The sequence below is a fragment of the Vitis riparia genome, chromosome 9 (genome assembly GCF_004353265.1).
Source record: "Vitis riparia cultivar Riparia Gloire de Montpellier isolate 1030 chromosome 9, EGFV_Vit.rip_1.0, whole genome shotgun sequence".
Lineage (NCBI taxonomy): Eukaryota > Viridiplantae > Streptophyta > Magnoliopsida > Vitales > Vitaceae > Vitis > Vitis riparia.
In genome coordinates, this window is record NC_048439.1 from 22,717,382 (window position 1) to 22,743,398 (window position 26,017).

The 26,017-nt window shown below is 35.5% G+C and overlaps 1 pseudogene; it reads right to left on the bottom strand.

Moving 5' to 3' along the window:
* Positions 1-7,511: 7,511 nt before the first annotated feature.
* LOC117922034 lies at positions 7,512-25,061 on the bottom strand (annotated as a pseudogene).
* Positions 25,062-26,017: the final 956 nt, after the last annotated feature.

Consider the following 26,017-nt stretch of genomic DNA (forward strand, 5'->3'; position numbering starts at 1 on the left):
GCCGGTCAAACAAATACTCCCTGTTTATAATGTTTCTTCTCTATATTTAATGGCACAAGAAGTTGAGTAGCTCTTATCTGTAATTTGTTGTTTTCCTTCCTAAAAAATTTCCTTTCACACTCTTTATCTCATTCTTCCCCAATAGGTTGAGTGTAGACATCTGCGGCTTGTAGCCTTGTTTGATCTTTCGTCCAAATAATTGAAAGTTCAAAACCCATGAATTAGGGTTTAGATAAAAAAAAAATTAAATAAACAAATGAAGTTAACCTAAAATTCAACACCCATCATATTCATCTAGTAGTTCTTGGATCAAATTCAACTCAAGTGTGGATGGAATAATGCAGTCAACTTTGAATCATGCAATCACCTTAACAGTCCTGCCCATCAAATCTGTTGAAATTAGTTGCCACGTGGATGCTTATGATGTATGCAATTCTATATATGTTCCCCTAATGTCTGGTCATCAACTTAATTACAATATAACCCACCAAGACATTTGAGGCCTCATAATTAGGATTAGCTACTCATAAAACATAAAATATCGGGTGATTAATTAGTCGGTTTTCGTCACCTTCCAAACTTTACCCTAAGCTGCTCATTAAACTAGTCCCCTGTCTTCCCAAGTTTAATTTACACAATCTTTTACTTAGGTTAATAATCTTAGTAGCTTTTATTTCAAAGAAAAGTTGGGTCTTCTTTGGCTCTCTAAATTCTTTGCTTCGTGCCTTTTTAACCAGTCTCAAAGTTACATACAATTTTATCATTAGATGCCTTGTTTTATTTATTTTGATGGAGGAGTCTCCACTTCTTTGACTCTTCTTTTTGACTAGGACCCAGACAGCCATGTGGGAGGTGGAATATGGATTGGAAAATGCCCACATACATAGAGTCCTATAATATAATGTATACTAATGAGCGTGATCATGATCATGGACCCAAGAGAGAATATTCAACTCACGACGTTATTCTTTTTCCATTTTTAATAGCTGATCTTTGTTGAACTTGGTCTTTGTACTGTTCAGGGATTTTCCTTTTTCCGCTCTTTCACACACATGGAGCCACATTCAGGTATTGTTTGGGGAAAAGACAGATCTTTGTTGTTAATGGAAGAAAGCAGTTGTTTTGGTCAACCATGCCTGCTTTCACCAATATCAACTTACAAGATCATAATGGGAACTCAACTTTATCTTCGAGTGACACCCTATTGAAATTGAGTGCAACTCACTTGCTAGTGGATAATTTGTTGAGATAGCAATTGGTATTTGTAGGCGCACTGGGCGGTGTTCACATTGTGCCAAAACCTAGTCAACTCAGAACAAGATATAAATAGAAATTGTGTTAACAATGTAAATCAAAATACTATTTAATCATTAAATAAGTGACACATATCTTATGCATTTTATTTAACCTATTTAATAATCAAGTTGAAGTAAGTCTTATATAATTTCAATCAAATATATTTATGACTCAATTGGTTTATTTATTTAAAAATAAATTTAAAATAAGTTAAAGATGAGTTAAATAGTTTAAAGTTATCATTAGTTAATTAACGGGATTATTAAATGTGTCAATTAGGTCAAATTTATGTCATATGGTTTGACCTAAATTACCTATTTATTAAACGAGTTATGTAAGTTAATATGAATTTAATCAAAATCCGATTATACTCAATTCAAGTCTTGAAAAATGTGTTGGGTTTAAGTCATGTTAATGGATCCCATCAAAGTTTGTCACCTTTAATAATATATATGGAGGTGAGGATTTACTTAATAAACTATACACATTAATTAGTATAGTTATGATTAAGCCATGTATCAAATTCTCAAAAGTTATCTCAGTTTGATCATTAGCATTATTATTCATTTTTTTATTAGATTAAAGTTTATTTGACAGTGCTTTTAAAAAATACCTTTAATATAAAAACGTTTTTGAAAAACAAAAAATTAGATGTTTTATAAAATTAAAAAAAAAACAATTTTAAACAATTAAAAAAATCACTCATTATGCTTCTTGAAGAAGCATTTGATTGGTAATTATCTCATAACATTTATAAAAGAAAATACTTCTACTAAAATCTCTTTTAATACAAACACTATAGAGGCAATTTTCATGATAGAAATATATTCATTTGTGGCTTGTATCAACCTTACCATAAAATGGGGGTCATTAATTAAGAACTTTATGAACCCATTACGGATCCGTCCCTAGTGTTGCTAGGAGAAGGACCTAGCCCCCACCACCAACTCCCTCAATTTATGTATATAAATTTTAAGACTTAAATGATTATATTAGTTTATATCTAATTTTAACATTAGAAATTTTAAAAAAATTAATGATGCGAAAGTGGTTTTTTACAAAGTGTTTTTAGTTGAAATATTTTCTTTAAAAGTGTTTTTAGGAGAATTACTTATAAAGTATTTCTTCAAAAAACACTATAAATAATTTTTTTAAAATTATAAATGATTTTTTAGATTTTTGAAAATGTTTCTTAAATTTTGTTAATTATTATTATTATTTTTTTTAAAAAAAATACTTTATAAGCTAAAAACACTTCTTCAAATTACTGTCAAACCAACTTTAAGAAGAGGCTAACAACTAGTCCACCTACTAGACATCCCAACTTGCTTAGTTTAAGATGGAGAATGTAATGAAAATGAAAAAAAAAAAACAAAAGGTTACTTGTATGAAAAAATCAACAAAATTATGGTGGTGGTTACAAAGGCTTAGTAGTCTCCTTAACAAGTCCCCTCAATTAAAATCTCAGTAGTAGTTCTCTTTTCACCATTTTTTTCCCTAACACATCCTCCAACTGAAGTCTCAGCCCCCTCAGACAAAAAATGTTTAGTTGAGATGGTGGACAAGGAGATGCGAAAGGCTCTACTTTTGCAAACCACGAAAAGAGAAGACAAAAGACTTGTTGTGTTGGCACCTGACTTTTGGGAGTTCTTCTTTGAGCCTCAATTGGACTTGGACTAGGAATATAATTCTACAAGGATGGCTGGTGGGGTGTGTGTTACTGAATTTTTTTTCTTTTTGGAACGAGCTGTGTTGGTGGGCTTCTCCTTACACCACCCGGCCTGAATGCTTTCATGGACCTATGTTGGTTATCTTTTCTTTTTGGGTTTCTATTGGAGCCCAAATGACTTCATTTCTGTTTTGGAAGTATTTTGAAAATCCGTTTTAAAAAACAACTAAAAACAATTTAAAATGTTCTTGGAAAACACTATATTTTTGTCTTCAAAAATGGAAAATTGTTTTCTATTTTATGTTTCTTCTTATTTGATATATTTAATAAAAGATGCTTGAAAACTAATAATTTGAAGAAAAAAAATGAAGTTTTGACATATTTTCAAATATCTCAAAATATAATAATTTATTTGTACTTATTTTATATAATTAAGATAAAACATTTAACAACTATTAAAATGCAAAGAAAATATTAAAAAATTCATCCAAGTTAAATTTTCTAAGATGTGCTTTTTTTGTGGTGCATCGTTAAATTTACAAAAAGTTATGACTTAAGAATTATGATTATGATTGAAATGTGTGTTTAATTATTCAAAGTTATGACTTACGAATCAATTATGATTGAAATGTGTGTTCAATTGTACAACAAATTCCCAATTTAGGGAAGAATATTAAATTTTAATTGAAATTGTTAGATTTAATGGGTACTTAGACGAGCTTGATTTATATTTTAGAATCATAATTAAAGAAATTTCATTAAATTAATTATATTTATTTATTTTGATTTTCTTGTATTATAAGGAGTTACATTTTGAAAAATTGCACTAAATTCATTTTTAATCCAAATTTTACAAGTTTTACGTTCTTTTCATTTTTGAATGAATCTACCAAAATTCATCTTAATTTCATTAAGATTGGATGAGTTATAAGGAAAAAAATATATTGATAGCTTATATATGGTTTGTGGATGAATTTCAACTATAGATTACACTTTGGGAGGAATAGGCGTTTTTCATCAAGTTGAACAAGTCTTCTAAGAATGATTCTCCGTCCTCTAAAGCATTTTTCACCATTTACAATTTTTTTTGTTTTGTTCTTTTTAGCAAATAAGCCAAACCACATGCAAGAAGGAATGCATCCACACTCTTTCAACAAGTAAATCAACATAACTTACATATAAATAACAATACTCCTTGATTAAGAATTACATTAACTTTCAACTACATAATTCACAAACGTAAATATCCTTCACTGAAAATTATTTCAAACCATTTCAAAGATTAATTAAGCATATTTCAACTCAAATTCTCCTCTAATATACTAATTAAAACAATATAATTTTATTAATATAAGATAAATATAAGGAAATTAACTAAAGAAGAGATAAAATACTTGGGGCCTACAAGTGATTAAAAAAACATCTACTATGAAGAACAAATATTAAATATAAAGTTTTATTTAGCTCAAGTCTATTAATCTTTCTTGAGCCACTTGACTAGCATCTTTCCATTTTAACTACTTGTCTTTTTCTTCCAAAGTATACTTGGATTCCATACCAAAATCGATCTTGATATCTTCTTGAATCCACATAAGTTCTTTAATTATTCTAATCTTAATTTATGTGGATGATGTTATTATAATAGATAGAAACCCTTGCTATAATCCAATGGATTATTATCACTCTTAGCTCCAAATTTGCTCTAAAGGACCTTGGCCAGTTGAAATATTTCTTAGGAATTGAAGTTAACATCACACCTTGGTTGGTACTCTCCCATATTTGACATTCACTAGACCAGGTATCACTCACACAATTAACGAAGTGTGCCAAGGTCTCAACAACCAAGGCAAATTTCAAGGTTGTGAAATGAATCTACGTTGTTGATCAATTGTTAACTAAGAAATGAATAATAATTTTTAGGAGAGAGGCATTATCAGAAAAAAAAAACAGAATCAATGTCAAACTTATTTGGGTTTAAAGAGGATTTGGTTGATTATAATTCATGTGTAACTGCACTTCCTTTGTCTCTACCATCATGTGACTCCATATAGTGTTTGGGAGAGTTAGATCTTGGAATTGGGCGTTTGCAAAAATAGCCCGAAGGTCAAAAGCAGTTCAGGGTTGTGATCATAGGGTATGGGTTAGAGAAACAAGATGATTGCTTTTAAAGTTTAAACTGAAAATGTAGTGATTCCCGAATTTAATAAAATGTAGAAGTGTAGAAAAAAGGAAGACGAAACCATGGATTCATGCTTCTACATGAACTAAGCTTAGACATGTTGACTAATCAAACTCTAATATTGATTTTACACCTGAGGCGCATATTTATAGACTTTGAAGGCTTTCTAGATTTGAAAACCTTATAACAAGACTCACAAATATTAGACTCGAGTAAGTTTGTAGGAAATTTCTGAACATTTCCAGTTTAACAACCTTTCTTGAGATTCCTAATAACTCAAACTAGAAATAAAATGGGAATTTTTAACAAAATTAGGAAATTTTGACTAAACCCAAATAAGAAAAAACGTGTATGAGCTACTTTTGACTACCAAACTAAATTATCTTGACATTTAACGTCACAAAATCACTTTTGGTAGACTAAAACTTGAAAGAATGTAATAAATTGGGACACTAATGACTCACATCTACCATAGACACCTCTTGTTGAACTGAAAATGTAGGTCCTTTTTTTTTCTTTTCTTTTCAAAATCAGTAAACTGTTGAAAATGTAGGTTAGTTTCTGTTGCTCCTGCTGATCTGTTTAATTGATTGAATATCTTCAATCATTTTTGTGTTTTAAACCAGCTGAAAATAGAGAAAGAAGCTCACAGAGGGATGCAACAGTCAGTAGTAATCAACCAAGCCTTCCTAAACTCATACACTACAAGTGGTGTCTTCGAGCGGCTATCTACATCCTCTTTTTTCCTGCTGGCCAATCCATAGCCACTCTCTTGGGAAGATTGTACTATGACAAAGGTGGAAATAGCAAATGGATGGCCACATATGTTCAATCCTCCTTCCCCTCTTTTTTTTTTTTTTTTTTGTTCTCACCATCCGCCAAATCCATGCTTTGTTAGCTTCTCAGAGGCCCGTTTTCATATTTAGTTTCAACAAGGTACTTTTTGAAGATGCATTAAACCGTTCCTTTATCTAATGCATTACTTCACCCACACTGAGTCTGTTGGTAGCAGTAGTATTTAGTTTTGTGGGGTATTATTTGAGATCTACTTGAGCATTGGATAAAATTAGACTAAAATGTTGTCTTCCCTTCCAGGTATACTGCGGAGAACTCTGTAAAATTTGGAGCTCCTCGAGATATGGCTTTGTGATCCATATCTCATGAAGCACAATAGGGCTCTTTTGTTACTAAGTAGTGATTTTGGCACTACAGTGCTCTTCAATTTCTCTCTTAATTTTTCAATTTACATGAATGTGGAAACTTTTACACATCAATCATTTGCTACAATAATAATCATGTAAATTTGGTCCACTTTTCCCATTCTCTATAATTGATTAGCTTAGGAGCTGTATGGAGAGGAAAATGACATGGGTCGGTGTTTGACAATAATAGGAAACCTCTGACTCTTGGCATTAAAATGAGCTAAAGATGGGTTTGGAAACCACTTTCAAATGAAAATTGACATGCATAATTTTTTGTGTTTGACACAATAAAAATTACTTAACCAGAAATGAAATAGCGAGACCAAAGGGAAAGGGCTTGAGCGTCCTTGATTCAAAGTCTCTATATCCCAAAGGGGAAGCAACTGAGCTTGATAGCTGCCATCAAGACAGAATGACTCTTTGCACGATTCCGCAGCTATTCTATTGAAGAAGCTGATTTTCCTACACGTTCAGCATCGGTTCATTCCGTACTGCTCACTATAAGTACCTTTTGCCCTTATCGAGGAGAGGGAGGCTTGTGCCAACCACTGCCCTTAGTCTCCCTGCCTCTGACCTCACTATATCGAGGAGTGACATTGTCACATGGCTTCAGATGGAATTACAGCACAGTATTGGAATTAGTATTCAAATGGCTGCCCTATGGAGAGTTTTTTAGGCCTCAATCTTAACAGTATAGGTTGACCACTCGGAAACTGGGGCCACAACCTAGCCTAGGCTTGATCCAGGCACTGCTTAGAGACACATTTCACTTAAATTCTTTGATCTGTTACTTGTATTTATTGTGACACTCAGTTGCATCTTGTTTAGCTGATCCAGGAAGCTTGCTTTATCAAAGAAGCAAGACCTTTCGATGTTTATGGATGAATTCCTCTTGGCAGCATTGGTTCTTTAATATTCACCAAAAAGTGAACAGGCTTGGAGCCATAGGTAGATATTTTAGAAAGCCTTCTGTACTGTTGTCTTATGCTGAGTACCACCAGTGACATGCAGATGCAATGTTGATTATGAGAACACCAATGGCATAGTACATCAACTGATATTTGAGTTGGCTTATAAAATAGGAAAGAATTTATTCCTTCCATTTGTATCAGCACGACTCAATTGATTAGCTAAAACTTAAGCTAAATTTGTTGACTTATCTTCCATTTTCTACCCATCTTTCTATATATATTTTGCACATCAACGTTAATTTAATAAGGTCCTGCTATTGTTTTATTCTCTTGCACAAACTATTCTTCAAAATACTTTACAATGGCATAGATAAACTTGTCATTTGCTTAACAATGTTCAAAGGGCTTGACATTGCTCAACATTATTTGAGCTTTTCTCCTACAGATGCTTCAATGGCATGGCAATGCAACCAGCCTTCAGGCAATGGCACCCACTTACATACTCTGCAAGAGCCCACAATGGAAAAATATTCCTATAATCTGCAGTGTAACATGCAGTTATTCATGAAGGCTCCAGTGATTTCCTGCCATAGATAATTGATGATCAAATGGTTAGACTACCACCCAGTATATATAGTCAGCTACGAAAGAACATCATTTTCCATTTCACAAAACCATGTTAAAATGTTATTCCTTTTGTTTTTAATTCATGTTCAAGTGTGCTACCTGTTGGGGAAAATCACCATCTTCCATTTGGGAATTAATCAACAACTTTGCAGCCCTGTGAAGAGGTGTTGGGTCTCTCTCAGCCTGTTAGAAAGGAAAGATTAGACTCAGATGTTTGGGGAGAAGCCATATTGTGAAAATAATGTAGAAGACCAAGTTAAGCTTAGTGATGATGAAACTGTATAAAATAACCTGCCCAGAAGAAAGCAGCCCCATCAGAGCCCACCCAGTTTGTACCAGATTTGACTTGTTTCCTTCAAGAGGTGTATATTTCTGTATCACCAAGCACAAGGATTACTTTTTTTTTTGTCCACGTTTCTATCAGAAAACAGAGAGCAGTGGGTGGCATGTAAAAATTACCTTGTCCCGGCAAGAAATATAGCTCTCTCCCCAACCACCATCATCTCTTTGTGATTTGAGTAGAAACTCAACAGCTCTACCAATAGCAAGACAGTTGTGGTAAGTCTTGCCAGCAGCTGCTAGGCCCCCAAGTGCCCACCATGAGCTATAGATGAAACATACTCCCCACTTGCCACACCTGGTGAAATGCTTCTTTGTTTAAATGGATCTGCACTGCATATATAAAAAAATATTTCCCCAGTGAAATAGTAATAGTGGATTTGAGAAACAAACCATGAGCCATCAGGCATTTGTTGGTCTTCAATGTACTTGGTAGCATTTGTGATGAAATTGTCTATCTCCTCCGTCCTGTGTTCGGGGTATAACTTCTTAAACAAAACTAGAGCCTGAATTGCTGATGCAGTGCACTCAACATACCTGGATCATCGTTTTGTTAGTCTCCAAGGAAGTTAAATCTAGTAGAGTTAGAAAAGAAGGTCTATTATCAAGAATCTTACTCATGCTCGATGACAAGGTCTTCAAACATTTCACTGGGGTTGAGCAGCTGAAAAGAGAAGGGATTGGCATTGATTTAGATTCAAAGAATACAGAGAGAGAGAGAGAGAGAGAGAGAGAGAGAAAACGGAAACATTGAAGTTATTTAAACATGTTGAAGTAATTTACCTCCAACCATTCTGAAGCTCCTGCAGGCTCCCAGCCTACTATACCACCATTTTCACTCTACAGTGGTTTCGAAAAGAGGGGTTATTGCTACTAAGAAGTTATGACTTGTTTTGTGATGGGGGAAACCATGCAAATGGCCCAAGGAAGATGGTTCTCACCTGTAGGGAAAGCAGGATGTTGACAGAATCAAATAGTCGTCCAGGTTCGATCTTCATACCAACAATTTCTGGTGCCATCATTGAAAAGAGGAGACAACACTGTAACAGAGAGGGGACTTTAGTGAGAAACCAAGTGACTTTAGTTAATTTGCAAGCCCTGACTCAATTGAAGTGTTTGAGCAGAAAGAGTTACCTTCAAACCTTCTGCAGTGCAATCAAAAACTTGCCAACCATGATCCTTATCTGAGAATGTCCACGATCCTTTGGAAATGTGGCGGTACATGCTTTTAAAGTCACTAGAAGGATTGTCCTTGACCTTCAAGATTTCAAGCAATACGAAGTAAATGGACCATGAGAAACCAAAGTAGATTCTGGTTGAAGTAAAGCCATAAACAATGGAATTCAAGATCAAACCTGAGATTCCTTTAGGAATTCATGGCCTTTCTTTAGCGTAGGTCCAATTTCATTGGTCATATTGCAAGCTAGCAGTGCTTGAAGGGCAAGACTAGTGTCCCACTCTTGACTACTGATGCGACTCATGGTAGCTTAGCTTTAAAGGCGTATCAACAAAATTTATACCTTAGATACTATTACTAAAGTAGCCAAGCTACTATAGCATAGTGGTTCTAGGATCGTTCACTGGGAAGGGTTTTCGCAAACACAAGTGATATTCAAATTAGGAAAATAGGTGATTTTCTTATGGATGTTAGCTTTAAAAGAAGATGTAAATGTTTTAGAAAGATTTAAACTAATTTAAGCTAACATTAAAGACTAAAATGAAAGGGTGTAAAAACAAGTTTCTCAAAGATAGGATAGCTATGCTCTGGCTCTTATGCAAATTGGAAATCTCAGGATAGGCTCCTCGCGTTGGGGTTGCAACTATGGTGATGCTTGCTTTTCGAACCGGTATGGATTTAGCAAATCAAGTTTTAATCCTTTAAAATGGCAAAACAGATGGTAGTGAATTTCATCAATGATTATTCACTTTAGACTTCCTTTGAATGGCTCGTAAGAGATAACTAATGGTCTAAAGCCAAAAGCTTACCAAATATTGGCAACTCAAAGTCATTCCAAGTGATAAACTCACCTTTCAATGGCCATTGAAATTGGTTCTAATGGATTAATGCAAAACTTGGAATTGAAAACCTCACCTTCCAATAGCTCGTAGGAGATAACTAATGGATAGAAATCCAAAAGCTTATCAAGTATTGGCCATTGGAAGTTGTCCAATGGAAATAAAAACTAAACTTTGCATTAATGAACCATTAATGAAAAACGACTACCTTACCTTCCGGGCGTGAGAAATTTCCATGGGAAATGCATCCAAGCCATCACATAACATCCATACTTTGAGAAACTTAAAAGGTTAGCCTCTCATCCTTGGGGATTTCATCCACCAAGGATGTTTGGCTACTAAGAAAATAAGAAAGAGAAGAGAAAGAAAAACAGAGCAAGGCTCTGTGCGTGCATTCTATATAATTATATCATAATATTACATATCTTCCATCAACGGATGCAAAGGAGTTTATATAGAGAAGTTTTTCCAACCTTCCTAGCTAAGAAATCTTATGATTGGTGGATTACAAGGAGAAGAATGGAAATTTATACAAAAATATCTAAAAGAAAAGATCTCGTGTGGAGTCGGCAAAACAGGGGAGGGGTGTGCGAATTTCGCACACCTCAAAGGGGGTGTGCGAAATTCGCACACCATTCAGGAGGTGTGCGAAATTTTCGCATACCTGGAGCAGTTTTCTTCCGAAGGTCAAAACTTCCTCGTTTCAGCTCCAAATCATACACGGTTTGAAGCGTTGGATTCTTGACTTCTTGAGCTTTGAAATGATATATAGCATGTAAAAAATGGACTTCGGAAAGTGCTCCAAAAGTGCCAAAGAAGATTGCAGCTACTGTCCTCTGTTTTCCTCCTTGCTTTTCTTTGCTTCTCTTTTGCTTTTCTTTGCTTTTCTTCTTTGGTTGGCTTGTTTAAGTAGCTCCTCCATCATTTGGCATGCTTGAATTGATTCATAAGCTGATATAAACATGTAAACTTGCCACAAAATGGTTAAAACCAATTACTAAGGACCTTAATGAATTAATTGGGTTAAATGAATATGATTACTACTCAAAGGTGCTTAAAACCATTATAATTAGGTCTACAAAATAGCACTTTTTGGTAGTAATCAACTACCAAAGGTCTGCAACAATCGACAATTTCAAAACCAATTAGGAAGGAAAGGGACAAAAGCATAGCTTCAAACCAATTGCGTACTTGAAAAATTTTAAGAAAAAGATGACTGGATATTATCTATTTTTTCTACCACTGTTTGGGAGATTAGTGATTGAACTTGTTTTCTGACCTGCATCTTTATTCCATCTTCTCCAGCCCATATATAATCTGGAATCCTAGCAAGGTGCTTCTTGAAATAATCCTCGTTTGGATCTTCAACCCAACATGAAAGCATACACAACACCTGTTCAATTTAAGCCATATTAGCACCCCAAAGAAGAGATATACTGTCTGAATAGACATTATCCATTGCAGAAAAATTACCTTCTCCACACATCCAATGGTAATGTATCGACTGTTTTCATCTTCATAATGGATGTGTTTCATTGTTACTTCAAGAGCCTTCTTTCTCAACTTGTTGAAGGGCCAACGAGTAAGAAGAGGCTTGGTACATATGTACAAACTATCCCACATCATATCTTGTATTAGGGGATGAGGGTAGTAGAGATCCTCCTGCAATAAACAATTTTGAAAGTGTGTTTCATGCATGCGTAGCATATTCATCGGAAAAGGAAAAGTGTTCCATACAAAATCAAAACTTACTTTTGCACAAAGATGCCGTACTTTCTTCCAGTTGATTTCATTATATGGTTGAAGGAAGAGCTCTTCTCTCAGTTCTAGAACAAGACGCGTGATTGGGCCAACGAATCGTTTACCATATAGGTATGACATGGGCATGAAAATCAACCGACTGTAGCACCAAATTTTTGCTGCATTTATCGTCTCAAATTATAAGAAGCTAGACCAAAGATAGGAAAGTGTAAGCTAAACCAAAGTAGACATGGGAATGGCATTTCTTAAGACTAATAAACCATCCCCAGGTTGAATTGTAAGTATTCATGCGTGATTTTATATTTGTATAAGGCTGAAGTTACACAACTTTGGGCTTAGCATTTTGAGTCAGTGTGACCAATTCCAAGTTTTATGCAAGATGGCCTTAGGATGTAAAATACATTAAGTGCAGAAGTAAATGTTAAATTCAAGCACTTGAGTAGATTGCTACACCACAAACCTGGATTCATAGGAAGATGAGAGGGGAAGAGCGAAAACTCTGGGGGCATTGGGTTGCTTCCTAACCAGTCAAACAAGCCAAAAATCTACACGAAAGAAACAATATCATATAAGATTCAGTCCATCACACAAGAATGCATTGTATAGGATGAATGTGAACTTGTGTTTGAAATGGCCATACTGAAAGCCAAATCTTTCCCCAAGTGGGAATGGATGTCACTCCACCACGATCTAGGATCCATTTACGCCCTCTTGCACAAGCATTGTCTCTACCACCATCACGCCCTTCTCCAAGGATACGCATACAAATGTAGCTGAGTGTTGTACAAAACATGTTGCTGTGTTCCTCAATATGCAATCCCCACCCACCATCTTCATTCTGCATTGTACATAAGCCATTTTCATACTTCAAAGCCCCAAGCTCATTTATGATGTTAGGATGATGACTAGGTTCAAAATATATATACCTGATGACAGTATAGGTAGCGAAGAATTTCTTTACGATATTCTCCAGGGAATACAGTGTCAAGATGCCCTGTAATGTATAGACACATAACCTGCATTTTCCATGAAATTATTCCATTGAGAATGGCTATTAAAATGGTCTATATACATGATTTTAAGGAGGGTGAGAAGATGTTAAGTAGACCCACCAGGGGAGGAAGGAAAAACAAGGGGCCGGAATGTTCAGCAGGCCAATGGCCATCACTTGCCTGCAAGGCTGAAAAGAAATGTGCACCCCTTCTCACTGCTGTTGTGGCTGTCTCTTTTGCAAAACCATCCCCAAACTTCACTTGTGGTATTGTTTGTTTGAAATTTTTCTCTCTCAAAAACTGTAGTTTTTTTTTTTTTTTTGGCCAAATGAAATGCGAGTTAGTGAAGAACAAGTTTAAAAGAACCAAGATAGAGTTAACCTTTTAGGAAATTAAAAGGTAAATTAAAACACAATATATAATAACCAAATGAAAGGTAAATTAACCTCAAAAGTAAGCATCTATTTATACAATTGTTCCAAGCTAAGAGAACCAAGATAGAGTTACAATTGTTAAAACACATAATATATATTTTAGGTCCAAATACTACAAACTTAACCTTTTAGGAAATTAGTTGTTCAACATGGTATCAAAACTCGATTTTGGAATGGGTCTTACCCTCTCATTGTCCAACAATCTGGTTGATGGTGTCTCAACAAGCTCAAAAGAAAAGAAAAGAAAAGGCAAATTAACCTCAATAGTAAGCATCTATTTATATAATTGTCCCAAGCTAAGAGAATCAAGATAGAGTTAACAATTGTTAAAGCACATAATATATATTTTGGGTTCAAATCCTACAAACTCAACCTTTTAGGAAATTAGTTGTTCAATATGGTATCAAAACTTGGTTTTGGAATTGGTCTCACTTCTCATTATCCGATAATTTGGTCGATGGTCTCTTAACCTAGGGCTTGGTGTATGAGGGGAATATTGTTGGGTTTTCCATATCTTTTAAAGAAGGAATTGGGTGACTCCTTATCAGTACTGTGAGGGGAAAATCTCACCCTTTAAGTTAATTTTTGGGGTGGGAAGGCCCAAAATCACCCAATGGTAGTATCCCCAATATATTTTTTCTTTTGTACTTCATGATATCATAATTAACCTCATTTGGTGGGAGGTGAACGTCATATGGTGGCCTGAAAATACATGTTTGAAGTCAAGTGGTTTCAATACATGTTTCTTTTCCCAATTTATCAAGTTCGCATGCAAGCCTGAAAATAGAAGCTGCACATGTAAGAGGGAGAGAGAGTGAGAGATTATGGTTGTTTGGTGGTGAAAACATGATTCTAAAGAGGGCCCCATATCTTGCGATTTTTTGGGTTCCTTTTTTCATAGAAATCATCACCCATAATCAAATAAATGGAAACAAAACAAGAAAAGCTATGTAGCTAGACTACGTAAAACAACAAGTATGTATGCATGCAAGACACGTATAGTCAGTGAAAAACTGCAATCTAGGACGCAGATGACAGATCAAGATCTGTTGTGATATCAAGACTTGAGATAGATGGGATCAAATCACCTGCATCCGCCAAAGGAGGTCGCTGCTGGGCTTAACCTGAAACCGGTTTTTCCAGAAATTTTCACGAGCTGCTTCGACCTCAGCTTTCTCTTCTGGGGTTCCATAGTCAGGATCAAACTCCCATATCTGTCTTCCCACGAAGTTGTTGGTGGTGTAGATGTAGGGATCATTGCCTCCATCTGCAACCTTGAGCCTCCACATTTTCAAACTCACCAAACTGACGAGATATATCTCTATATATATCTAAGTTTACAAATGTGTGTCTCCCTTCCGAAAACACCTGTTGATCATGCAATCACCAGAAAGGTAAAACAAGCTTTTCTTTGCAGTAAAATTAAGTTAAAATGATACAGACCAAGGACAGAGAGATAGGTGCTGGGTGGGCAGAGAAGAGAGAAACTTCGGAAACTTGGAATGGCGAGTTCCAGGTGGGAATCACTCATTCATATAGAAGCACAACACCAAGTCAGTCACCAACCCCCATCACTTCTATTAATTCATTTTTCACCCACTTCAAGTATTTTATGGATTTTTTCACCAACCCCCACCAAGTTTGTGGAATTTTTTATTGATATATTTTATTTCAAAGAAAAGCTTGTCTTACCTTTACGGAGCCTCTGATATAAGGATGGTGATTGCATTACCAGCAGGTGGCTGTCGTTTTGTTAGAATTATTGAACCTCTGTAATTAAAAAATTGAATCAGGCTATTTAATGTCTCTCTAAAATTTTTCTTATGATTACATGATGTTGTAGACTTCCCAAATATATTGATAGAATTTTGTTTGAGTCTAAAATCATTTTTCAATTAAGAGATATAAACCAATTTTTCAATAGGTCCATTTTTTCACTCTATTTCGGACATCGGAAATTGTTTTTTAAAATTAAATCATTTCATGATCTCTTTAATTTGTTTTGATATTTTTCCATTAATTTAAATTCTTGAATTTAATTTTAGGACCCTAATTTGTTGAAAATTGATTCTCCAAGTATAACAAAAAATTCTTTTTCCTCCACCTACTGCATTAACCCTTTTTGTAGTGAAGGAAAGTTTGGCTTAATTTAAAAATTCACATTTTATGATTAAGTCATGTTGTTATTTTTATGTAAGTTAGATATATTGAAGGTATTGTACAATTTTTTTCTCATGATTTTATTATGCTTATAGATAGGTTAATTAAATTAGTCTTTTTATGCTATAGGATTTTGCTTTGTTTTTTTTATCAATATATTCGTGATAAAATCAAGTATTAAACAAGATACGATTTGATGATTTAGCCTATGGGTTGTAATCTAGACACATAAGAGATATTGTCCAAGTTTTTTCATGGTGAAATTCCATATCTAGATATTTTTTTAGGATATATTTTGAAAGTGTCATTGTTCTAGATGCATACCGATTATTCTGTAAAATGTCCTTGATGTGAATTAATTTGGTATTGATTGACATGTAATTAAATGTTTGGGATTTTGTATTGCAATCTAGACACATTGAAGATGTTATCCATTTTTTTTTTCATCATGCAATAACACATCTAGGTATTTATTTATGATTTATTTTAAGAACGTCTATGTTCTAACCCAATGCTGAGTATTTTGGATGATTTGTTATTTTCACCATTTTTTGCACATTTTAAAATCTTTTGGACCATTGTTATATATTGTAGACATATTGTATATGATGAGTGAATTTTGTTTTGCACCATAAACTGTTACTGCATATTTTAATTAAACTCATTTTAAAATTGTATGCATACTAAAAGTGTATTGAATTTACATGTTAATATTTACTTGTTTTTTTATTTATTATTTATTTATTTTATTCCTTTACTAGAGTAGTGAATGCATTATGTATGATGATAGATTTTTATTGCTTGTGAGCTAACCCTTATTGATTTTATGAAAGCACTATACATGTTATTAAGGTATGTTCCTCTCCTTTGTTTGATTTTTTTAATGCATGGTTCATTTGAGTGATGCAAGTTATGATTTCACCATTGTCTTGATTGTGTATTACTTATTTCTTTGGTATCCACTAATTTAAAAATCAATTGCTATAGTTGTTTAACTCATTAGTAGAGACCTTTATTTAGACCTTAGAGGGGTGCTATCTTATGATACATTCCCAATAGGTAACTTGACTCTTGAACTTAGACTGGGGTTTTCAAAGACATGTTTTTTCAAATAAAGAGTCACTCTTAGGGTTTTATTTCTTATTTTGTTTTCTATTTTTTTAAAAATAAAATAAGAGGCGACTCTACCTTAAAAAAAAAAAAAATCAAATTTTCACTCAAAAAATGAGTCATCATCAAGAGAGGACGCACATGAAAAATGTAGGTCCACGACAAGGCTATTCCAATGGATCTTCCCTCTACCAGAATATTCATTGAAGGAGCCAATGGCTAGATTATTTTCACATAATCATTTAGCTGTTGTTTCGCTTATAAAATAAGAGAAGATTTTTTCTTTCCATTTGTATCAGCACGACTCAATTGATTAGCTAAACTTAAGCAGAAGTGGTTTACTTGTCTTTCATTTTCTACCCATTTTTGTATATATATTCTACACAACAATGTTAATTTAATAAGGGTCTGCTATTGTTTTATTCTCTTGCACAAACTATTCTTCAAATTACTTGACTGTAGCATAGATAAACCTTTCATTTACTTGACATTACTCAAAGGCCTCGACGTTACTCAACATTATCTGAGCTTTTATCCTACAAATGCTTAATTTGACGGCATGGCAATGCAACCAGCCTTAAGACAATGGCACCCACTTACATACTATGCAAGAGCCCACAACGGAAAAGTATTTCTATAAGTTGCATAGTATAACATGCAATTCTTCATTAAGGCTCAAGTGATTTCCTGTCGTAGGTAATTTGATGATGAAATGGTTAGATACCACCTAGTATATATAGTTATGTAGACCCTCAATTTTGTCCTCCTAGCACATGTCCTATTAGATACTAGTTCGATACTTTACAGTAGTTCCTTGGTGGCCTATAGCTACTCACGTTACTCACCTTTTTTGAGCCACCTCGGAGACTCTGGTTGAGGGATTGCCTAGCCCCTTATTGTGACCCTTGGCAGTTTTGATTTAGGCTTAAGCTTTCCATTCTTTTTCAGGATAGTTCTTAAACATGTTTAGGTCACTTAGACAATATCCCAATCACTTTAAGACACTTAGTTCATTAGGCACCACTAGGCCCCAAGCCATTTAGTTCATTCATTAACTCACTTTCTTAAATGGTTGCATGATTGCATGGCCTACATGACTTGTGTGACTTATATGGATTTATTTATCATGTTTATTTCATTTTATTTTATCTTATGACAAGTTTTCTAAATCATATTTCTTGGCTTTTGGGCATGAGGAAATGGGCCGCCATCTATTTGGAAGGAGAATCAACAGAATTTTGAAAAAAAATGAGATTTTGTTTTTAGAAGGATAGCACATATATTATTTCTATGGGGGAATCGGTTATAAAAGGGAAGAAAATAAGAAAGGAAAGTAGATTTAAAAAAAGGAAGAAATGAGGGGATTTTCCTCCAGCAGATTTGGGGGGATCTTTGGGAAGACTGATGTATATATGTGAGAGAGGAAGAAAAAGTGAGGGATTCTTTGATTGTCAGAGGGCAGAGAGAGAAGTTTTCAAGGGATGAGGAAGGAAGCACGGAAAAGACTAGTGGGAAAAATCTGAGAACACAAAAACCAGTGGAGATTTTCTCACCGGAAGGAAGTGTTTCCAGGTATGTTTACTGTAGACCCCTTCTTGATTCCGATTATCCTTTTGATGTGTGAATTTTAGTTGGATTTTGAGTCTCGTTTGGATGCTAGGGGGTAGAATGATAGAGGTCATATGTTTGTTTACATTGGTACTTGATTGCTTCTATAAATGTTGTTGATTTGTCTCTTTGGAGTTCTCTAATTTTGATTTAGGGTTGAAAGGTTCTATTTTTTTTAATTTCCTGTGCATTATATGAGAACTATGGCTATACTTGTTTGCTGGAATCTGCTCGTACCTCTCTCACCATTCCAAGCCCATTGACAAAGCAATGGAATGTGGCTTGGCTTGGTTATTCTTTTTTTAATATTTTTATTTTTTCTTATCTCTACTCTGTTTTCTAGAGCTCTTTCTCTTTGTGTTCGTTTCTTCTTTTATTTTCTTTTTCTAGTTTCCTTTTTTTTGGGGTACCCTGTCTCCATTAGGCAACAATTTCTGGAACTCTTGGAATTGGAAGAATTCTGTCCGCCGACATTCCACCTTTTCCGGATATCTCACATCCGGAATTCTGTCCGCCGACATTCCACCTCCTCCGGATATCTCACATCCGGAATTCTGTTCGCCGACATTCCACCTTCTCCGGATATCTCACATCCGGAATTCTGTCCGCCGACATTCCATCTCCTCCGGATATCTCACATCCGGAATTCTGTCCGCTGACATTCCACCTTCTCCGGATATCTCACATCTGGAATTCTGTCCGTTGACATTCCACCTTCTCCGGATATCTCACATCCGGAATTCTGTCCGTCGACATTCCACCTTCTCCGGATATCTCACATCCGGAATTCTGTCCGCCGGCATTCCACCTCCTCCGGATATCTCACATCCGGAATTCTGTCCGCCGAAATTCCACCTCCTCCGGATATCTCGCATTCGGAATTCTGTCCACCAACATTCCACCTCCTCCGGATATCTCACATCCGGAATTCTGTTCGCCGACATTCTACCTCCTCCGGATATCTCACATCCGGAATTATGTCCATCGACGTTCCACCTTCTCCGGATATCTCACATCCGGAATTCTGTCCGCCGACATTCCACTTTCTCCAGATATCTCACATCCAGAATCCTGTCTCGCCAACATTCCACCTTCTCCGGATATCTCACATCCGGAATTCTGTCCGACCGACGTTCCACCTTCTTCGAATATTTCACATCCGCCGTCTGACGCCGGATGGGAGAAGAGGGCGATTCAACTTCCCTGGTCAGACATGTCTGGATCCTCTGATAGCGCTTACCAGGAGAGCATCCGCAGCCGACAATTTAGATTCCCCGGACAGCTTGGCCGCCTTGCCACTCATCATACTCCTTCTAATGTTTTTTTTTTCTTCTTTTTGTGGTCTTATACGTCTTAAATCTAGATTTCAAAACCATTTTCCGTCAAAATAACTCTAGTTTTCTTTAAGCTTCTCTAGGAGTTTCTAGGCTTAAAATCCAGATTTCAACAAAACTTTTGCTGTCCTTTTCCTTCCGGCATGCGTTTTCACTATTTTATTTGATTTTTGGATATTTTCATGGTTTTCTCAATTTTCAACAAGCATGAATAAACTTCATGATTCCAAATAATGGAATTCATAGAATCAACTCATGCAAAATTAATTAGGGCTTTGGTGGGGGCCCGACATTCTTGATACCTTCTTCCATATTGTTTGTTTGATATCTGATTGATTTTTTTTTTTTATTCCTCTTGATGATATACATGTATTTGTTTCATATTTTTTATTAGGCTAACCTTGTTTCCCATAAAGGCGCTTTAGCTTGCTATCCAGGTACGCTTCTTCTCATCTTTTTTTCAAGAATTCTGTGGACACGTATGTGATTAGTGACCATATCCATGCATGATGTGATTCTTGGGTGTCCAAATACATACTTGATTTGCTCGGATAGGACACATGCTGTGTGATAGATTCCCAAACTAATCTCTTATGTTTATGATAGTGCTTGAGAAGCCGTTCAGGTACGCACTTTGACTCCCTCTTATGGTTGGTTTTCTTGTTAGGCATGCAATATTCAAAATCACCTAGCCTACTTAGGTATCCATAATTAACTGATTAATGGCCACACTTCCCTTAACTTTGTTAGTAGAGACCTTTTTAGGGTTTAGAGGGGTGCTACCTCCTAGAGATACCTTCCCAATAAGTAACCTGATCCCCGGACCTAGACTCAGGTTTCCCAAAGACATGCTTTTTCCAAAACTATGGAGTCACTTTTTAGGGTTTTTTCTTTCTTGTTTTATTTTCCCTTTAAAATAAAAATAAAATAAGTGGTGGCTCCAACTTTTCCAAAACTAAATAATTTGTCACAAATAAAAAGCGAGTCTCGCCGATCGAGTGGGGACGCACATGAAAAATGCGGGTCCACAAGTTAGCTACAAAAGAACATCATTTTCCATTTCCCAAAACCATGTTAAAATGTTGCTCCTTTTGTTTTTTATTCATGTTCAAGTGAGCTACCTGTTGGAGAAAATCACCATCTTCCATTTAGGAATTAATGAACATGTGGACCTGCATTTTTCACATGCGTCCCCACTCAATCGGTAAGACTCGCTTTTATTTGGTGAAAAATTAGTTTTGGAAAAGTTGGAGTCACCACTTATTTTATTTTATTTTAAAGGAAAAATAAAACAAGAAATAAAACCCTAAAAGATGACTCCATAGTTTTTGAAAAAGCATGTCTTTGAAAAACCCGAGTCTAGGTTCGGGGATCAGGTTACCTATTGGGAAGGTACCTCTAAAAGGTAGCACCTCTCTAAGCCCTAAAGAGGTCTCTGCTAACTAAGTTGAGGAAATGGGGCAATTAATTGATTAATTAAGGGTACCTAGGTAGACTAAGGTGACTTAAAAAATAGTGTGTCAAACAAGATCAAATCACAATAAAGGAGAGTTAGGATGCGTACCTAGACTGCCTCTCAAACGCTATCATAAGACATCAAAGTTAGTATATAAATATAGTACACAACATGCATTTAAGCACCTAAGGATTACATCAAACATGGATATGATCTTCAATAACATGTATGTTCATAGAATTTTGCGAAAGTGAGTGAGAGAGAAAGTGTATCTGGGTAGCAAGCTAAAGACCTCTATAGAAAACATGATTAGCTCAATAACAGACATAAATAATTCTCATGTACCACAAAGAGGAAACACAATCAATTAAATATCAAACAAGCAATATTGAAGAGGATATTGTGAATGTCGGGCCCCTTCCAAAACCCTAATTGCTTTTGCATGAATTGGTTCAGTGAATTACATTATTTGGAATCATGAAGTTTGTTCATGCTTGTGGAAAATCAAGAAAATCAAAGAAAATAGTGAAAACGTGTGCCGGAAAGAAAATGGCAGCAAATAGCATGTTAGAATATGGATTTTATGCCTAGAAACTCCTAAGGATTTTTAAAGAAAACTAGAGTTATTTTTTACAGAAAAAGGTTTTGAAATCCATATTTAATATGTATAAGATCACAAAAAGAGGAAAAAACATTAGGAGGAGTATGATGCTTGGTAGGGTGGCCACTATGTGAGTGAGGTCTGGAGGTGCACTTGAGTCTGTATTGTTGAAACAGATTCATAAGGGACCTCTACAAAAAACTTTGTTTTTCTTTCTGATCTTTAAGGGGGATGAGTGAATTTGTACCCATGTTTACAAAGGAAGAACTGGTTCAATGATACTCTATCTTCTCAACGTGGAACCAAAAGATGAAAATGAGGCACCAACCAATTCTGAAAGGTAACCATTTAATCTACTGAGCCCCTCTTAACCTCCACATGAAACTCACCCCACTCTTCTCTTGCAATCTCCCCAAACCCAATGGATTTTAAATTCTGACCCCATGGCTTCCATGAAAAGAGAGAGAAAAACACAAACAGAAAACAGGTGTGACACAAGAGGAGCCAAGTAAGCAAATAAATTACTAAATGAGGTCCCTTTTCATGTTTTAATCAAACGGCCAAAAGCAGGTGAAAGAAACAGGGGGTAGAATCATGATTCTCATATGTTACTGATTGGTTCCCAATTGGTGTACCAGCTGATTCTTGTCCTCTCAATGGTCCTTGGCAACGACGCCATTTGATTTCGTGCCCAGCTAGTGTATGTCCTGTTGATTGGTGCTCAATCAAATGGTGTACCTTGATTCGGTCCTCAAACGGGAGTAATCAGCAAGATTTATAACCTATTTTACCATGTACTAGGATAGCCTCAGCTAGCATAGCATAGTGACTCTAGGATCATTCACTGGGATGGGTTTTCACTTCACAACTGATATTAATTCAAAGCTGAATTGGTGCTTTTTCATTTCAAGGTTAGCTTTAAAAGAAAACATAATCTTTGGTTGAAAAAGGTTGGTTTTAAGCTAACAAAAAATAGTAACTGATTTTAATTACAAAGAAAAGTGCTTCTTGGAGTTTTAGATCACTAAGCTCAGGTTCGTCATACAAAAAGGGAGTTCCGGTCACTTGAATCTTTTCATCGCATTGGGGATTTAACATATAGTTATTTCTCGAACCGGTGTGGTATGGATGCTTCCCCTTAATGGGTTTAAACACTAAATCCCTCTCACTGATGCATCTTGCAATGGTTCATACCTCTCACCTAGTATTGGTCATTTAAGGTGATCCTTAACCTTGGATTACTCGTCAAAAGCTCGCAAGAGATAACTAATGGATGTCTCCTGAGAGTCCAAAAACTTATCAAGTGTTAGCTATTCTAGATAATCTTACCTTTAAACCACCTACTAAAGGCTCGCAAGAGATAAACTAGTGTAACTCAATGGACTGAGTCCACTTGCCTTACCAAGTGTTGGCCGAGGTGATTTTAAGGCGTTTTAAGTTAACTAAAAACATAAAAACCATTAAGGGGTCACACTTTCTCTTCATTAAAAACTAAAACAATAAAACTTCCAATTTTGCATTCAGAACCTTACTTGGCTTTCTTCACTCCAAGAGACAAAAAGCCTAGCCACTCATCCTCTGAGGAAACATCCTCAGAGATTGTTTGACTAGAAATAAAAATAACGAGGAAACAAAAAATGTGAAGGAAAAGCAGAGCAAGTGCTCTGTAGATATATTTCTTACTATGATCCTCCTCTCGTGGATTACATATCTTTCTTTACATTGGTTCAGATATATATATATATAGAAGATATTTTCTAAGAAATATCCCAATAATATCTTTAGCTGATTACAAGGAGAAAATAGAAATTTACACAAAATATCTTGAGAAAAAATCTAACTTAGTCGGTAGCAAATATCTGAGATTACACAGGTGGATTTTGCAAGTTGGTACATGTCTTGCGAAAATTTTGCAAACTGAAAGTCTCCATTTCGCAAGTTGAATTTGTGATTTCGCAACTTGGAGGTGATTTCGCAACTTGGAGATGATTTCGCAACTTGATTCGCAGTTGGGAGATGATTTCACAACTTGATTTGCAGCTGCGAAAATGAATTTAAACTTGCGAAGTGGCACACGTGTGCTTGCAGGTGGTTTTGCAGCTGCGAAATTTTCGTAAGCCAATTTCACAGTTGCGAAATTTTCGCACAGCTTGGTGTGGTTGTCTTCAAATGGCTATAACTTCTTCGTTTCAACTCCGATTCACACACTGTTTGAAGCGTTGGACTTTTGACTTCCCGAGCTTCAAAAAAATATATAGTATGTATAAAATGAACTCCAGGAAGTGCTCAAAATGTGTCCTACAGTTGGTGTCTTCTTGGATTTCTTCATGTTAGATTCCTCTCTCTGTTTTTCCTCCTTGCATTCTTGATTTGCTTTTGGCAAAGGACTACAAAGCTCCAAAGCTTGAATTCTTCTTGTAAATGAGCTTCCATTTGCTTTGTCATGGATTATAAAAAGCTTTCCCTCATCTTAGATTGCTTTGGTGATAAAAAAACTACCAAAAACACCAAAACTTAACACAATTTGATTAGAAATGATTGCAAGGGTCCTTAACATGCCAATTGAGTTAAAAAGTAATAACTACTACTCAAAAGTGTTTAAAAGAGTTAATTACAAGCTATAAATATAGCACTTTTTGAGTAGTAATCAGTTACACAGTGAAGTTGAATCATATTGAAGATAAATCTCAAAGAAAACCAAAGATGCAGTATATGAATAGGGTAAGATCTAGTCTATCAACAACTTAGAAAGCAACAAGCAATGTTCGTACATCCAATATTCACACCCAATCAACAAAATAAATGCCCAAAACCATCAAAGAATCATCAGGAATCGAATAAGATAAAGCATAGGAAATAGTTGAAAACGTACCTAGGCAGTCTTGGCTACAAACGCTTGGCTTCCAGCTATTCTTCTTCTCCCAAAATCCTTCGAAAGCCATGAATTATCAGTTTTTCCTCTTTCTCCCTTTGTATCCTCTTCTTCTCTTTCTTTCTGCCAACTTCTTTACGTGTCTCCTCAACCTCCAGAAAACTCCTCTGTTCAGAAAGGAAAATCCCCCTTTCCTTTATTATTATTTTTTTTATTTTTATTTTTTGTATTTGTATCAGCCTCCTAAAACTCAATCTGCTGAAGGAAATCCACTTTCCTTTCTTTTATTTCCTTTATTTTTCGAAAATCAGAATGTTTCTCCCTTTCTATGTAGGATATCCTCTTTCCATATCTATGCAGCCACATTAATCCCTTTTTCCCTTCAAAAATATTTTTCTTACATTCTTTGAGTGCACGTACCTTAGTGATCAGAGTTGATCAATAACCCTCAATTCTCTTGCCAAACAATATAAAAAAAAATAAAAAGAATAAAACCAAAAAAAAAGAGCTAGCAATCTTACAACATATAAAAGAATAAAGTAAAATAAAATAAATAAATAAATTAAAACAAATAATAAAATAAAATAAAATAAAATAGTTAATTCTATGCGGGCCTGCAAGTCATGCAACTATGTGAATCATGCATGTCATATAAAAAGTGAGTCTAAAAGTGCCTAAGGTGGCGCCTAATGGGCAGGGGTATGTCTATACAAACCTAGGGTGAGACTAGGTGGGCCTAACTAAGTCTAACCTACAGTGCACCTAAGTGAAGGCTAATATTAACTCGAAGGGTAGCCAAGATCATAATGTGGAGCTGGATAAACCCCTCAACCAAAGTCTCCAAAGTGGCTCAGAAAAGATAAGCTACATGAGTAGTATTGGGCTATCAAAGAACTACTGTGGAGCGTTGGAAGTGAATTTAAAACCATGTGCTAAAGGGACAAAATGGAGGGTCTACAAATATGGCCCTCTTCGGTAGATATCACGAGATGTGAGTTGAAATACAAATAATGAGTGGAACGAAGTGAACTGTACTAAAGAACTAAAGAAGGACCAAAGATTTTGTCCTAGCATATGACAAGAGTAAGATCGGAACATGGGGCTGCAACGACAAGGATGGAACAACTCTATGTATGTGATGAGTAGTATAAAGATGGATAAAAGTGAAAAGGATGACTCAAAGTCATGGATGAGATGAATGACTCAGGGTAATAAACGAGAAGAACAACTTTAGGTCATAAGCTCAAGGCTCTAAAAGGAAAAAATGACTTTGGGTCATAAACGAGAAGAACGACTCTGGGTCGTGAGCTTAGGGCTTTAAATGGATAGCCGATCAAGATGTTTTCCAACTGATAGTGTCGGGTCGAGGTCACTCACAAGTGGCTAGAATGATGAAAACAAAACATCTCAGGGATGTAAAGGATATGAACGACTCCTGGTCCTGAGCTCA